General features: G+C 45.1%; 1 pseudogene; it reads right to left on the bottom strand.

The window, feature by feature from the left end:
* LOC111965970 (protein phosphatase 3 catalytic subunit alpha-like) overlaps window positions 1-2,938 on the bottom strand; it is a 27,779-nt pseudogene extending 24,841 nt beyond the window's left edge.
* Window positions 2,939-7,606: the final 4,668 nt, after the last annotated feature.

Below are 7,606 nucleotides of genomic sequence, written 5' to 3'. Positions count from 1 at the left end.
TGTGTCCCTATGTAGTATGCAGTAGGTATTGTGTCCCCAGGTAGTATGCAGTAGGTATTGTGTCCCTATGTAGTATGCAGTAGGTATTGTGTCCCCAGGTAGTATGCAGTAGGTATTGTGTCCCCAGGTAGTATGCAGTAGGTATTGTGTCCCCAGGTAGTATGCAGTAGTTACACTCTTAGAAAAAAAGGTGCTATCTAGAACCTTAAAGGGTTTTTCGGCTGTGCCCAGGTAGAACCCGGGGGAAAAAAGGGTTATCCTATGGGGACAGCCAAAGCACCCTTTTGGAACTTTTTTTAAAAAGAGTTTAGTGTGGACTATTGTGCTCTAGGTAGTGTGCACTAGGTACTGTCGTGTGCCCTCACCTCAATGCTGAAGTAGCCCCGGTCCACGTAGTCCCCTAGGAAGAGGTAGCGTGTCGTCGCGGGGGAACCGCCCACCTCAAACAGCTTCATCAGGTCAAAGAACTGACCGTGGACATCTCCACACACTGAAACACAATGTTGAAACAACGTTACACTCATAGAATTAGGAATTGAAATCCTTCTAGTAATTAGAAGGGTCTCTATGGTTAGACTGACATACAACCTCAAACACAACACTGTTAAACAGACAACATCAGTACTACAGAATCACATTCCTATTACTTTAGTTGCGTCTAGTTTTACTGTCATTTACAATAGATGACAACCTGCATATATTTCCAAACAGTCTCTGGAAGTGACAACAAAGTAGAAAGGTAACCAACAAGCCTTTCTCTCCTCTTTCAAGTGACTGTCGATTATCAAATCAGAAAAGCACTACTCTGACAGTGGCACTACCACCACTACACTCTCTCCTTGATGTCTGTCATATGTTCCTACAGAACAGACAGCATAAAGCATTAGCGAGATGAAGCGTAATGGCTGCTATGTATGTGTGACTGTGTGAGTCTTTAGCCTGCCTGTGGCCTACCTACCACCTCTTCTCTCTAGGGACTAGCAGTATTTTAGCTGAAAACCAAAAAGTAGCTAGGTAGCTACCTTCTCTTCTCTCACTGTGTGTGTGGGATGTGTGCAGTCATAGAATTATCTTACAGATACCATTCGCATGCCAAAGATACCCAGTAGCTGGTTGTCTTTAAATGTGGGTTATAGGCAGCAGCACAACTCTTTTCCTTTCTCTTCTTCTCTCTGAATCTCCATCCCCATATCTCTCTCCACCAGGCCTCTTATCCAGCACGGTTTCCTATCCATCGGCCCCACCTGCTCCTCCCTCTGAATCTCATCCCCATTATCTGCGACTCCATCCTTATATCCAGCATTTCATCCAGCCGCCCCCACTCTCTTCTCTTGAATCTCCAATCCCCATATTCTCATTCTCCATTCCGCCTCTTATCCGCACGTGCCGATTCCATTCCGCCCCACTTCCCTCCTTCTCTTGATCCTCATCCCCAACCTCTCTCCATTCGGGTCCTTACATATTATCCAGCATGGTCCTATCATCCGCCCCACTCTCCTTCCTCTCTGAATCTCCATCCCAATACTCTTCTCCATTCGCGCCTCTATATCCAGCCCATGTCCTATCCATCCGCCCACTCTCCTTCTCTCTGAATCTCCATCCCCATATCTCTCTCCATCGCCTCTATATCCAGCGTCCTATCCATCCGCCCCATCTCCTTCTCTCTGAATCTCCATCCCCAATACCATGCTCATCATCCATCAAGGCCTCTATATTCAGCACAGTCCCTTCCATCCGCCCACTCTCCTTTCTCTGAATCTCCACCCCATAATCTCTCTCCATCGCCTCTATATCCAGCACGGTCCCTATCCATCCGCGCCCACTCTCCTTCTCGTGAATCTCCATCCCCATATCTCTCTCATCGGCCTCTATATCCAGCACGGTCCTATCCATCCGCCCCCATCTCCTTCTCTCTGAATCTCCACCCCATATCTCTCTCCATCGGCCTCTAATCCAGCACGTCCTATCCATCCGCTCCACTCTCCTTCTCTCTGAATCTCCATCCCATAATCACTCTCCATCGCCTCTATATCCAGCATGGTCTCTATCCATCGCCCCACTCTCCTTCTCTCTGAATCTCCACCCCATATCTCTCTCCATCGGCCTCTATATCCAGCATGGTCCTACCCATCGCCCCACTCTTCCTTCTCTCTGAATCTCCATCCATATCTCTCCTCCATCGGCCTCTATATCCAGCACGGTCCTATCCATCCGCCCCACTCTCCTCTCTCTGAATCTCCATCCCCATATCTTTCTCCATCGCCTCTATATCAGCACAGGTCCTATCCATCCGCCCCACTCTCCTCCTCCTTGAATCTCATCCCATATCTCTCTCCATCGGCCTCATATCCAGCACGGTCCTATTCCATCGCCCCACTCCTTCTCTCTGAATCTCATCCCCATATCTCTCTCCATCGGCCTCTATATCAAGCACGGTCCTATCCATCCGCCCCACTCTCCTTCTTCTGAATCTCATCCCATATCTCTCTCCATCGGCCTCTATATCAGCATGGTCCTATCATCCGTCCCACTCTCCTCCTCTCCTCCCTCCCCTCTCCCTCCCTCCCGCTCACCTGTACTGGGCCTCTATATCCAGCATGGTCCTATCCATCCGTCCACCTCCTCCTCTCCCCTCTCCTCCTCCTGTGACTGGGGCCTCTATATCCAGCATGGTTCTATCCATCTGCCACTCTCCTCCTCTCCCCCTCCCTCCCCTCCCTCCTACCTGTGACTGGGGCCTCTATATTCCAGCATGGTCCTATCATCCGCCCCACTCTCCTCCTCTCCCCCTCTCCCTCCCTCCCTCCTCACCTGTGACTGGGCCTCTATATCCAGCATGCCTATCCATCTGCCCCACTCTCCTCCTCGCCCCCTTTCCCTCCCCTCCCTCCTCACCTGTGACTGGGGCCTCTATATCCAGCATGGTCCTCTCCTGGCAGAGGCGCCTCCCTCATTGATATACGTAGGCCACCACCTCCTCCAGACGACCCTCCTTGGTGAGGTGGGCTTTTAGCAGGTCACTCTGGCTTCCCCTCACAGTCAAACACCTCCTTCATGGAGAGCCTGTGGCTCAGAGGGAAGGGGACCGCTAGGAAGAGGAGGGAATGGGAGAAGGGGGAAAAGGAGAGGGAGATTGATGAGAGAGAAATGGGGGAGAGATAGGGATGAGAGAGAGATGGGAATGAGAGATGGGAATGGAGAGAGATATGGACGAGAGATGGGATGAGAGAGAGATGGGAGAGTTGGGGATGGAGAGAGAGATGGGGGAGATGGGATGGAGAGAGAGATGGGGAGAGATGAAGATGGGTGAGAGATGGGGAGAGATGGGGATGGAGGAGAGATGGGAGAAATGGGGAAGATGGGGATGGAGAGAGAGAGATGGGGGAGAGATGGGGATGGAGAGATGGGGATGGAGAGAGAGATGGGGAGAGATGGGGAGAGAGGGGATGGAGAGAGAGATGGGGAGGATGGGGATGGAGAGAGAGATAGGGAATATAGGGGATGGAGAGAGAGATGGGGATAGATGAGGGGATAAAGAGATGGGGGAGGGATTGGGATGGAGAGAAAGATGGGGGGATGGGGATGGAGAGAGAGATGGGGAGAGATGGAGAAAAGGAAAATATAAATGTAATTCACATCATATACTGTAAGGACGCAGCAGGATACAGGGAAACTACGTTATCTGTCTCATATATTCTATCTATCTACCTATCTACTTACCTACCTACCTACCTACTTACTACCAACTACCTACCTACCTACCTATCGATCGACCTACCGACCTATCTATCTATCTACCTACCTACCTACCTACCTACCTACCTACCTACCTACCTACCTACCTACCTACCTACCTACCTATCTATCGACCTACCGACCTATCTATCTATCTACCTACCTACCTACTTACCTACCAACTACCTACCTACCTACCTATCTATCGACCTACCGACCTATCTACCTATCTACTTACCTACTACCTACCTACCTACTTACCTACCAACCTACCTACCACCTACCTATCTATCGACCTAACCTATCTATCTATCTACCTATCCTACCTACCTACCTACCTACCTACCTACCTACCTATACCTATATATATATCTACCCACCCACCCACCCACCCGTCTGTCTGTCTGTCTGTCTGTCTGTCTGTCTGTCTGTCTGTCTGTCTGTCTGTCTGTCTGTCTGTCTGTCTGTCTGTCTGTCTGTCTGTCTGTATACCTATATATCTATATGTCTATCTACATACCTATATACTGTATCTACCTACCTACCTGGCTTGCTTCCTGCGTGTGTCTGCAATGTACATGTACTGTATGTACACAGTGTATGTGTTTGGGCAGACGGTATCGGAGCATGAGGTCTGATACCAACAAGCCATCATTCTCCGCACCTTAGCACACACCCACACAGACACACACACACATATACTGTACATTCATGCTACAAACACATCACAACTGCTGCTACCAGACTTTTTTTTCTACTGCTCAGTTTATACACTGCCCCCCATAGCACCTTTCACTTTACATGTGTAAATATTGGACTGCAGGGCCTTCTGAAAGTATTCATACCCCTTGACTTATTTGACAATTTGTTGTGTTACAGCCTGAATTCAAAATTCAAAAGGTACACACTTTATTAGAATACTTATGAAATGCACACTGTTATATTTGGTAACAGGTGTTTATTTTACCTAGACTCCAACCCCATTCGATGCATTGAACGGATGTGGATGGAGCAAAATCTACATAAGGGTGCAAATAAAAAAACACTCACAAAAGCTCTGACGAAGGACTTGAGGCCGATACGTGAAGCTTAATAAAGAGTAGCGATACTAGCAAGAGCAGTGTGGGTTTCTTCTTCTTTCTTACAGCCTGAATTCAAAATGTATTAAATATTATATTTTTCTCACCCATCTACACACAATACACCATAATGACAAAGTGAAAACATGTTTTTAGAAATGTTAGCAAATTTTTTTGAAAATGAAATACAGAAATATCTAATTGACATAACTATTCACACCCCTGAGTCAATTAAACACTAAGGCATGAGGAGGTGTGGTATATGGCCAGTATACCATGGCTAAGGGCTGTTCTTAGGCACAACGCAACACAGAGTGCCTGGATACAGCCCTTAGCCTTGAAATTTGCCATATACCACAGACCCCTGAGGTTCCTTATTGCTATTTTAAACTTGCTACCAACGTAATTAGAGCAGTAAAAATAAATATTTTGTCATACCCATGATATACAGTCTGATATACCATGGCTGTCAGCCAATCAGCATTCAGGGCTCGAACCACCCAGTTTATAATACATGTTCGAATCACCTTTGGCAGCGATTAAAGGTGTGAGTCTTTCTTGGTAAAATGTGCACATTCTTTTTTTTWATTCTTCAAGCTCTGTCAAGTTGGTTGTTAATCATAGCTAGACAGCCATTTTCATGTCTTGCCATAGATTTTCAAGCAGATTAAAGTCAAAACTGTAAATAGGCTACTCAGAAAAAATTTTCGCCCAGTGTCTGTTGGAAAGCCGACTGAACCATGTTTTCCTCTTGGATTTTGCCGGTGCTTAGCTCTATTCCTTTTCTTTTTATCCTTAAAAACTCCCTAGTCCTTGACAATAAGCATACCCATAACCTTGATTTAGCCACCACCGTGCTTGAAATTATGGAGAATGGTACTCATTGATGTGATATGTTGGATTTGCCCCAAACATAATGCTTTGTATTTTGCAGTTTTACTTTAGGGCCTTATTGCAAACAGGATGCATATTTTGGAATATTATTCTGTACAGCACTTTTATCAAACTCATTCAACAGAGGGCCAAGTGTCTGCGGATTTTGCCTCCAAAATTGTACTTTATTGATGAATTAAGGTCACTAATTAGTAAGGAACTCCCCTCACCTGGTTGTCTACGTCTTAACTGAGAGGAAAAACCAAAAATACCCAGACACTCGGCCCTCTGTGGATTGAGTTTGACACCCCTGCTGTACAGGTTTCCTTCTTTTCACTCTGTCATTTAGGTTAGTATTGTTGAGTAACTACAATGTTGTTGATCCATCCTCAGTTTTCTCCTATCACAGCCATTAAACTCTGTAACTGTTTTAAAGTCACCATTGGCCTCATGGTGAAATCTCTGAGCGGTTTCCTTCCTCTCCTGCAACTGAGTTAGGAAGGACACCTGAATCTTTGTCGTGTATTGATACACCATCCAAAGTCTAATTATCAACTTCACCTTGCTCAAAGGGATATTCAACGTCTTCTTTTTATTTTTACCCATCTACCAATAGGTTTCAAGTTTCACCTTTGAATGTCACGTGCACAAGTACAGTGAAATGTCTTTCTTGCAAGCTCCCAACAATGCAGTGATCAGTGAAACGCTTTGCAAGGCATTGGAAAACCTCCCTGGTCTTTGTGGTTGAATCTGTGTTTTAAGTTCACTGCTCCAATAAGGAACCTTACAGATAATTGTATGTGTGGGGTACTGAGATAAGGTAGTCATTCAGAAATCATATGTAACACCAGTATTGCACAATGAGTATTATGTGACTTGTTAAGCACATTTTTTTATGTTGAACTTATTTAGGCTTGCCATAACAAAGGCGTTGAATACTTATTGACTCAAGACATTTCAGCTTTAAATTTTGCATTCCTTTGTACACATTTCTAAAAAAAACATAATTCCACTTTATGGGGTATTGTGTGTAGGCCATCTTTTAGTATTTCTTATTTAGTATTTCTTATTTCTTTAGTGTTGTTGCATTTTCGAGAAGTAAGCATTTCATTGGACGATGTGTACCATGCGTATCCCGTATATACGACTAATAAAACTTTAAACTTGAATGTACTGTCTGTGTTATAGGTGGCCTAACAGGCTTTATTTCTGCATAGCTATGGCTGAGCTGTCGGTCGGTGCTTTGCAGCGGTGTTTCTCTTACATAATGTAGGCCCTTAGGGCACTGCTGGAGATGACTGATGAGGAGAGTGATAAAGCAAGAGCTCCCAGCTGCACGTGAGGACTCACACACACAGGCGCCAAGGCAAAAGCCCATACACACACTGAGACACGAACACACATACAGTTGAAGTCGGAAGTTTACATACACTTAGGTTGGAGTCATTAAAACTTGTTTTTCAACCACTCCACAAATTTCTTGATAACAAACTATAGTTTTGGCAAGTCGGTTAGGACATCTACTTTGTGCATGACACAAGTAATTTTTCCAACAATTGTTTACAGACAGATTATTTCACTTATAATTCACTGTATCACAATTCCAGTGGGTCAGAAGTTAACATACACTAAGATGACTGTGCCTTTAAACAGAAAAAAATTCCAGAAAATGATATCATGGCTTTAGAAGCTTCTGATAGGCTAATTGACATCACTTTAGTCAATTGGAGGTGTACCTGTGGATGTATTTTCAAGGCCTACCTTCAAACTCAGTGCCTCTTTGCTTGACAATATGGAGAAGTGTAAAGAAATCAACCAAGACCTCAGAAAAAAATTGTAGACCTCCACAAGTTCGGTTCATCCTTGGGAGCAATTTCCAAATGCCTGAAGGTACCACGTCATCTGTACAAACAATAGTA

This window comes from Salvelinus sp. IW2-2015, linkage group LG6.2, assembly GCF_002910315.2.
Source record: "Salvelinus sp. IW2-2015 linkage group LG6.2, ASM291031v2, whole genome shotgun sequence".
Lineage (NCBI taxonomy): Eukaryota > Metazoa > Chordata > Actinopteri > Salmoniformes > Salmonidae > Salvelinus > Salvelinus sp. IW2-2015.
Note: the sequence above shows the minus strand (reverse complement) of the source record. Positions and strands in the feature narration are given on the sequence as shown.